We start from the raw sequence: 10,119 nt of genomic DNA on the forward strand, positions 1-10,119 counted from the left end.
GTTTAGACGACATGTACCGTTATGTCTCAGTACTCCTACTGTCTCATTGCACGGGTTTCAGTTTTCAGAAAACTATCTCACTAATGGGCGGTACTACCGCCCATTAGTGAGATAGTTTTCTGGTAGTACCGGGAGCGTCTGTCCTTCTCTTGACAGAGTGCGATTTATTGCGAGCAACATTCTTGCATACTCCGCTACTGGCCATGGTAACCAGGGGATTCTACATGGCAATCACAACGTGACCAAACACAGTGTCTCTCCGAGTTTGAGTTATTGGCGTTTAGAGAAAGATAGTTTTTACTCCTTTGCATTTACTTGCAACTCTCGATGACGAGCTTTATGGTACGAGAGCTGCAGAAAATCAAGTGAAGAATTTAAGCTCGCGCAAAGCCGATCGAGAAGGCCATTCCGCAAACGCCATTGCTGATGCCTTGTTCAGAATCATCATGGCACTACGTTTTAGAAGAAGAGGTCAGACAGTAGTTGATTCTGTGCAAAAGCTAGTGAGCACTTTGACGGAAGGAAGGGGAGAGCAGGCCCTTGCAGGTTTTATTATAACGGCCGATCGAGGTTATGGGAAGGAATCTGTTCTTAAATGTCTGATGGAATCTGGGATAGGCTCCATGCTCATAATGCCGGAACACGATCTCCGAGCTCATCCGTTCGTCGGTAAGTCGTTCCTTGATCCACTTCGTTATGATGTCGAGGACGACGATGAACGAATGAATAATGCCAACATTGCACCTGGTAGCGTGAATGGCAACGACGCGCATACAAATGGTGACAACAACAATGGCATGAGGGAAAATGAAGCGCAAGAGGTATCTGGGGACCAAGAGGGGCAGGGGAGCTTATCAGCACTGCCCCCGAAGCGCAATGACAGGCGACGGGCTTATATTGTAGATGACTCCCCTCACGTAGGTTCGGCATGTTTTTTTGCGGCGGAACGCGTCAGACGAGACGGCTCCCGTGCAGTCGGTAATGACAAGATGACTGCCATTTCCATCCGCGAGCATGGGAGCGACAAGTTTGCAAAAGTCATCAGGTTCCTTTACAATGTACCTCCTTTAATTAATGACCATCTGAGAACATGGATTGCGGTACCGAAAGGCTGCATTTTGAACAAGGTTTTGTTTAATAAGCGTGACAATCTTGGAGCTGTTGTGCGTCCTCCGTCGCCCCCGCAGGATCAAAAAGACTTCTTCGAAGCTGAGGTCCTAAAGATGTGTACTGTTTTATCAGTGGGGCAAAGATGCGCCGACTGGTTTGTGCTCAGGCAGTTTCACATAACGGGTACAAATGCTGGAAAGATACTGATGAAAAGTGGCCTTGTGCGAGCATGTTTAGGAATGTAAACTGAAACGGAGGAGGAAGAACTCACCCCAGCGCAGTGGTTGAAGATTTTTTTGTGACGGGTGGTTCAGTGCAAAGGTATCCACAGAACCGATGATGAGAGGATCAGCAAATGAGGGGGCGGTCCTCAAGGCAATGGAACGGATGCGGTTTTTGCAAGTAGTGTATGAGTGTGGAATGTTAGGGATTAAAGGTAAGCACTGGTTGCCGTGCTCTGGAAGCCTTGGCCCTCATTGATGTAGATAAGCTGGAAAATGATGCGTGGAGGGCGTCTGACGATGCCAACAGTGTCATCGCCTTTGAAGAACAAGTTTTGAATCTTGCTTCTGTTGAGATTAAGACTAGGGTTGCACCAGGAACTGTAGACTCTGCTCTAATGTTGGCTGCTGCTAACACCATTACCTGTGACGTTGGGGACGAAAGATTTCGCCAGTTTGTTCCAGCAGAACACATAGGGCAGCTGCTTCACCAAGTCTTGGTGACTGGGGTGCAATTTGTCATATACGTTGTCGCAGCAGAAACGGGTATTCTTTACACTGTCGTTGCGAAATGCTCACAAACAATTGCCGAGACCTCTAAGGAGGTGCTACAGGCAAAAGCGGATTTTATCGTGACAAGGGCACATTTATACGATGCAGAGGTGGTGCCTCCACTTTTGCAGATGCGGAACTATTATCCACACTCAAGTCAAGGCACTCTTTTTGGCGCTTTGTCAACGATTATGTGAAAGAAAAGGGTCCCTTCCCTCCGCTAAAGCTTTTTAAGCATTCCTCTCAAAGCCTATACTCTAAAACAAAAGGAGGAGTAGATGTTGCTACGCAGGCAAGAGCAATGTTACGCTCATCAACATCAAATTTTAGGGGGGAGCAGAAGTTGATTTCTCAGACCATCAAGACGTTGGCCATAAATGGATTTATAGCCTGGAGAAATTTTCAGAGACGGGATCTTCTCGAAGACGGAGCCTCCTTTCGATCTTTAGACTCATACAGAAACGCTCTTAATAAGGTCCAGGCGATGGCTGATTTTATTCATGATGTAGCTATTGAACTGCTTTCGTACGCAGATACGATTCAGGACAGTACGGACCAAAGCGAGGATCAAGAACTAGGTGAAACTACTTCAGGAGATGCAACGCAATTAAGGAACTTGGCCGTAAACCGTCGTAGCAACAGACATATATTTTTTAAGGCTCCTGGCGGTGTGCGTCTTAGACTATCAGTTCAAGGGCATGAGCCAAAACAGCAGCCCAAAGCTTTGTATTGCGCGCTTTGCGGACAAAACGCAGGGGGCTGGAGAGGACATCGTTCTTCATACAAATGCAATCTTTGTAATGTTCATCTTTGCATGAGAGTGTACCCTGGTTTAAGAAAAAGCTGTTGGTCAGCGTGGCATTCGGCGACAGAACTAGTGACGCGGACCACTACTGCCCCATCCCCATCTCGAAGCAGAGCAAACGTAAATGGGTGTGCACCGCAAAATGTGACCCCAAATCGCCGAGCCCGGAACGATTCGAATAGCTCTTTAGAGCCTCCGAGGACTAGAAGGCGCATTCTTGAGAGTGACACTCTGCAGAGCAGCACCCGGCGGCAAACACGACGTACTTCTCGACGGAGCTATCGCGTGAAAGAAGCCAAAGTGCATGAGGATAAGTAAACAATAGCCTCAAGGGCTTCAGTTGGTCTATTTTGTCCTTTTTCGGACCGTGCTGCTGATCACTATACTGATTATGGGGGGTATTTTGGGTGTTTTTTCTTGGCTGAGAACCCGAAATTAGAGGCCCCCTATCTTCCAAACCAATAGTTTTTCGCTCTTGAGACTCTGCGAAATGGTTGATATCGGGGTCTTCAACCCGTAAACCAAGTTTCGTGACTGACGCTCAAATATGGATCGAACTTTTGTTGGGTGAAAGATCCATGATCAGTATACTGATCATGAGCGGCTGGCATTAGGGATATCATGGGGATATTGCTCGCGCAACTATGTCTTTGGGCGAGTGATGCAGGGAGTCAAGAACGATTGCAGTTCATAATTCGTAAATGGGATGCGAGAGGAGCTATAGGATTTGCAAAATGATAACCCGTAGAGCCAGGAATTGAAAGGCCCTATGCAGTTTGTGCAAGTGTAAAAGGAAAGGTTACAGTAAATTATCTAGCGATCATGACCTGGTGGTTACTGCACTACAGATCATTGCTTTGCAACGCCCATGAAAGAGAGAGCGAGATTGCAATCGGGATGCTTGTGTTTTCGAAGGATGCCGATTCCAAAGAGGCTTCATGGAAGATGTCGCTACACTCTCGATCATATGCTGTTGACGAGAGCCTTTGGCGAAATGGAGCTGAAACGGCGAAGCAAGGGGGCTTCGAAGAGGTTTTCGGCGATTGCGCGACGGTTGGATCGGATGTCGACATGGCCAGAAAGTCCTTAAGAAATAACTCTAGGTTTTTTTGGCTCCATTGGATATTATCTTGATCAATGTTCGTCGTATGAATGCATTTCGCACTTGAACCATAAGCCGTTGATTTTGTTTCGAAGCTTGCATGCGCCAACAAAATGATTAGGGGAGAGGCATCTGTAGCATGCTTTTCTTATGAACTTACACGTCCTTTGGTAGTGGTCTGTATATTTCCTGGAAGAGGCCTGGCACGTCAAGCACTGTTTGGTTCCCAAGTCGATCAGGTGACGAATCAAGTTCAACGTTTCGTCGGTGTCAATTGTGTGATCGAGTTGAAAGGGCAATGAGGTGGGCGGCGGTAGTTTGGGGGATGGTATGGTAGGAGTTAGTGAATGGCGCGTAACAAGAGGCGTGCGTGCTTGTGCTTGAGGACGTTGACGAGATGAAGACTTGAAAAGCTTGAGACCCCTGCTGGTTGAAGAGGTTGGTGCGGAGGCCGACCTCTTGAGCGGTAGAAGTGCTCTATGGTTTGCGGCAAGAGGAGGAGGAGAAGACAGTGGAGTATGAGGTGCCTGGCTCCGTGTGTTGGAAGAGAAATGGAGAGTACCGCGAACGGGAAGAGTATTGAGAGCTGGAGGTTGGCTTCCAATCGAAGCTTGAAAGAAGTCTTCCACGTCTGGAGTATTGGGTTGAGAGAGGACATGTGCAGGGAGGCTGTGGTTGGAAAGCGTTTGAGGCTGTGAGCAAGGGAGAAACAGAGAGGAAGGAACGGAATCCTGCTGCAATGGTGAAGATTGAGCATTTGACATCCATGGTCGTAGTGTGTCCGGTGTCGGAAGGGGGGTTTGCGGAGTGCAGGGTCCGTTGCTAGGTTGGGTGGGAAAAATAGACCTGCAAACATCGCACCAAACCGCGCACCTATCAAAGCGACAGACGCCAGAGACTTGACCGTCCATTGCGGTATACAAAGTGTCTCTCCGGCAGTCGGTTTTGTTCAAAACCAAGTGAACATGTTGTTCCATTCCATCATATCGACATCTTTATCCGCGTTCGGTCGTCGAAGTAATGACGAGCGAAACCATCTCTCGTATTCTTCCGAATATATGACGAAACAGAAGGCGTGCCGCCCATCGCGCCCTGAACGCCCGCTTTCTTGGACAAAGTCAACGAGACTTCTCGCTGCACCAACATGTATTGTAGCTCTTACGTCTGGAACGTCAATTCCTGTACCGAAAGCGGAGGTACACACCATGATTCGAAAGACATTCGACGTTTGGGCGCCATTGCTCAGAGTGGTAGTGCAATCTGTGGTTGGTTCTTCTGCTGTCCAGTCCATGTGGGCCTGATCACGAGCTGCGTCGGGGAGGCCTGCGTGGTATGCGATAGCTTCTAGAGAAATATTTCTGTCTTCCAGTGCTTTCAGCTGTGTCCTAGATGTGCGACAAAGAGCTGAATAAATCGACATAGTTTCGGAACGGGAAAGCAAGAATACGATGATACGATACAGTCGGGGAAGCAGTTTGCTTCGTGATGCGTTTGAACAGGGGTTTATATGCTCGTTAATAAACTGAACTGTGTGTGCGATGGCTGTGGTACTTGCAATGGCGAAGTGGCCATTTCCGTCACGCGGGAGATTGTCCTCCAGTGAACTATCATTGAAGTTGTGTATCACAAACTCCAAATTGCGCCGTTGCGATGGCATCGTAAACAACAAAGCTGTCTTGATGCCGTGCATCTCGAGAAGGATTCTCCTTTCGCAGGGGTGGACTGTGGCACTTAGAAGTATGCCAGGGATTGCTTCCGGGATCACGGAAAGCGACTGGCGGATTTTCTTGAGCGATGGGCGGAAGCTTGCCCACATTGCCGTGAGATGGGCCTCGGCTATAACGACGCGAGCAAGTCTATTGGCGTCGCGAAGGCGAACAATTAGTTCCGAAAATCGTTCGCTGTCTATCTTCTCCGGTGTGAAGATATAGAGGTCAGAAAAGTTGTTACACCCATGTTCATTTGGTACCGTACTTGCGGTGAGGGAAACATTGGATGCGCGCTTGACATATTCGGTCACCAAGGCCTTCAAAGGGACAATTACGATTGTCGACTTGGTCTTCCTTTCCATGAAACACGGAAGAAGGATGCACATGGACTTTCCGGAGGCCGTAGGCATTAACACCAAACAGCTATTTAGGGAAGTACACACTGTTGCAGTGACTGCAAACTGCGTTTGGGACATGAACTCTACAATTTTCGATCCAGTTGCCTCTTTTAGAGCACAGAGAAGAGGTTTCACAAGGTGACCGAAAATATGCAATGGTGGGTTATGGAGGGTAGCGCCGAAGACCGGCCGGAGGGCAATGGGAAGTGAAGGCGGACCACAGTTTGTAATGGGCTGGGAGGGGGTGAAGGGATGGATGGTGACTGGATGGGTCTCTTCTTTTGTTCCTCCGTTTTTCTTTCGCCATGTGGAAGCTGGGCGTGGCTGAAAAAGGGTGGGCGGTGGAAGTTTGTAGCTGGAGCCTGTGGCGGCCTGACTGGATAGAAAGTCCAGGGGTGAGGCGAACAGCTTGAGATTGCGGTGCCACCCCATCGAATACTGGCAGTGTCTGGCGAGCGTCGTCGCTGAACAATTGGGCATCATAGTGGTGGTACGAGCATAGTGCCGATCTGCGACTGCAACTGTATGTGACGCTTGTTCATGACCGGCAGAAACTTGCTCAGCGAGTATCTCGTTCATAACACTCTGCTGCGTGTTTTGGCAAACGAGAGGAACCATACCACTTGCAAATTGGCGATAGTCCCGAAAAGAAATATGAATACTGTGGGACTGGAGAGTAGAGGAAATGACGGTTCTAATTCTCGTGGGTGTAAAAAGCTTGCCCTGGTCAACAAAGAGAAAGTCCCAGTGCAACTTCATCTCAGCATCACCTTGAAAAGCTCTGATCATCTCACACTCTAGAGGGCGAATGACTGCCAAGTAAGATAGCAATCGGAAAGACGACTGCCGGTACGGAAAGAGGTATAGGGGGCGAGTGTAGCCTAGTGCGGCACGTGATTTGGAGTAACCAGGATGAAGTATGACATCGGAAGTTTGTCCAATGAATAAATTTCGCATGCGACCGTCCCCGTTGTGGATGCGGAACGTTCGTATCTCAGTGGCTCTCCCAGGAGAGCCGGATGAAAAATGTATCATGCACAATAACAGCTTTTGTATCAGCTCACAATTTGTCAGGAAGCGAATGACCTTTGTGCGCCACATACGAAGTTCAGCGACTTGAACGAAGCGATGTTTTAAGGTGGCCACGGGTGGGCCGGACGAGGACCCGTCCGATTGCTTATTTTCACTGGGCTGTTTGGTGCAGTAGTTGAGGCGAGAACACAAGGGGACCGAGCAATGAAATCTTCACCTGGATTTCGAAGGGCATGGAGAATGTGTACAAGATTCGACTGAACCCAAGACGCATGGTGTGTGAGCGAGGAGAGAAAAGAAAAGCCGGTTGTACGGTTTGAGGGGTCGTCATGCAGGGAGATTACATTTGAAACAAAACCATCTGGAAAAGCAGACCCGATGAGCAGGTCTTCCGTCCATATTTTGTCAAACTTGGAATGCAATCCTCTAATAGTCGTGCCGAGAAGGGGCATTGACAAGTGGTGAGACTTGATAATTCCGCATGAATCGGGCTTATGTATGGAGCAGACTTCGAAAGAGGTGGGACCCTCCTCCCGCTTGATGATGGACATGGCGATGTCCATAGTCTTTCGAATAAAAGTTGCTGCAGTGTTGGCCTTTTGTTCAACCTTTGCAATGATTGCCGAGGCTGGATCTTCTTTTACCGGAGTGTTGTCTGCAGTTCTACTGAGATCATCGGCAGATTCTTGGGGGATGGAAAGATGATGTAACCCATGGGATGCGGTCATGGAGACAGCATACTGAAGTGCGGCCAAAAGATGGCTTACATCGCTGGCGTCTGCAAACCTGAACAAACGGCCCGAATCATTTGTGGAGAGGTATGTGTAAAGAGGTTGGTCGACGACCACGGATGCAGTAACGACGAAGTTACGGACAGCAAAGCATGTTAAAAGGTCAACGTGTCTGAATCGGACGAGAAGCAAGCTCGATAAGGCACGATGAAGGCAGGCATGCAGAGTTGAAGACAACGAATGGATTGGATGCCTCTGTCGACTGAGGTCTAGGAATAGTGCTTCAACAGCGTTACTGCTGATGTGGCGGGAGAAGCATTTTCCAACGGTACGATGCGCAAACAGAAGAAGGCGGGCCACGTTTGCTGCGTACTTGCGCTCCGGTTTCGGCTGAACTCTTTGGAAACGCGCAGTGCCATGGAGATTGATGGCCTGACGAAAGCCGTGTGTGAGATCCCTGACGACGTCTTTCAAGCTTTCGAAATAAAGGTAGATGCAATTTCCCATCATAGTCAAGTGCCTGTCATCTGCAGGGGTGCGAAGAGCTCCTGTGAGATACGCAGCCTTCTCAGGCGTGAGGGAAAGAGACCGAAGCGCGTCGTCGAACTCCGTAATGGACAAGAAAGTGTTTCTGCGGGAGATTCCGGTATCTTCATCATCTTTCTCATCTAGGGGACCAAGGCGAGCTGCTGTTGTGGCAGATGCAGTCGATGTGAGGCGGGTTAAAACTGCTGCCGCCTTGGGCTGGAGGTGAATGAAGGAAGGGGGAGGGGTCGCAATGTTGAATCAGACGTCGTATCCATTGATTTGAGAGACGCCATAGGTGGGTCGGAAACGTTTTGTGTCCCTATCAAGGCGGCATGCGACGGTGGCGACTGATAAAGTTTCGTGACCACTTCGGCGACGGAAACGATTTCGCCGATTGGTTCCTCGTTTGTATCGGGAAAGTAGCTGGTCTTTGCTCCGGAAAAGAGGGATTGGGCTCGAATACCGCCGCGTTGGATGATGGAGTCAACATCAGTACCCGACGTTGCAGCCGTTGCTTGGGGTGAGTGGGCTTCGTTGTAGTGCTTTCGAAAACGATGCGGGCTCGTGTAAGAGGAGACACAAAATGGGCAGAAAAGCACTTGTCGTGTTGAGAAGCCGTGCAAAGGTGGTAAGACCTTCAACGATAGAGGTATGTCTGATTCCAGTAGGCGCCGCGGAGCTTGAAGATATTCCTCTCTCACCGAAGAATCGGAGACGGCACCTCGATGGAGCGTAAGAGCTTGTTCAGCTGCAGAGGCCATCTCCGTCGCCAGTGGTGGAGAGAGTTCGTGCACGTTGCGCAAGTGCTCCCCTAAGGCTCTAACGCTGGGAGTACCACTCTTGCAATGCAAACAGACAAGGATGAGAGGAACTGAATGGAAGCCAACGGACAACGTCCTAGGTGCGGGATACAATGGCACCTAAGTATATTACGTCATGAAAGTGTGCCCTGCAGAAGCGTTCTTGGCCGTCAGAATGACAGAACGGTTCTGACACAAAACACTTCTGCAAGTACCAAATTCGATGTATGTGCGAAAACAGAACCGCCAGTGGAACATGCCCCCATGGCCCCGCCACGCTCGATTTCTCGTTTCCAAACATTCCGGTCCGCAGAACCGTTTTTCGCACATTATCACGTCGACCCCCCCCCCCCCATGCGCCCTCTCTGACGCACCCACCCACTCCCCGCACAAACAACAAATTTACAATACTGTCAAAATTAATTTTTGATTTTTTGCCACCCCCCAACACAGGCGCACGAGCAATATTTTTAATTTCAATTTTCTAACCCTTCTGTTCAACTGACCACCCCTTCTGTTCCAACCCGCTAAACGCTTCTGTTTTCACACCTATTCATTACTACGTACTTACCCATGCCCACTCATTCAATAGTGCATCCCTTTCCCTTTTGCAGGCCATTTCATCAGTCAAATAGGACCATAAAACTAATACCGCCGCAGTTGCCCTAAAACACCTCATTTCAAAATATGCCTCCCTCGCAGAACCGTTCTGCAGGGCACCCCCCAAAACACAACCGCACGCCACGATTTCCCTCCTGTCTGGCAAAATTCCTCGAAAACCGTTCTGCAGTGCACCCCCCAAAACACAACCGCACGCCACGATTTCCCCCCTGTTTTGCGAAATTCCTCGAAAACCCGTCCTGCATAGCACCCCCCAAAACACTACCGCATGGCAGAAATAATGGGAGTGGACGCAATTCTCCTGATTGCATTCGCCACAAACCCGAAACGACTCCTTCCCTTTACTGATATTTATATGTACCCTGTCCTTCGTAGAGCGAGGGAAAGAAAGAGGAACACAGACAATAAAACGACAAACTGCGAGTATTCACGTTTCATTGGCTAGAATTTGCTACCGCGTTCGTACGCGAGGTGGCCCGCGCTTCTGCGCGAGATCTCTATCCTTCTAAA

The sequence above is a fragment of the Chondrus crispus genome, genomic scaffold (genome assembly GCF_000350225.1).
Source record: "Chondrus crispus Stackhouse genomic scaffold, scaffold_24, whole genome shotgun sequence".
In the NCBI taxonomy this organism is placed as follows: Eukaryota; Rhodophyta; class Florideophyceae; order Gigartinales; family Gigartinaceae; genus Chondrus; species Chondrus crispus.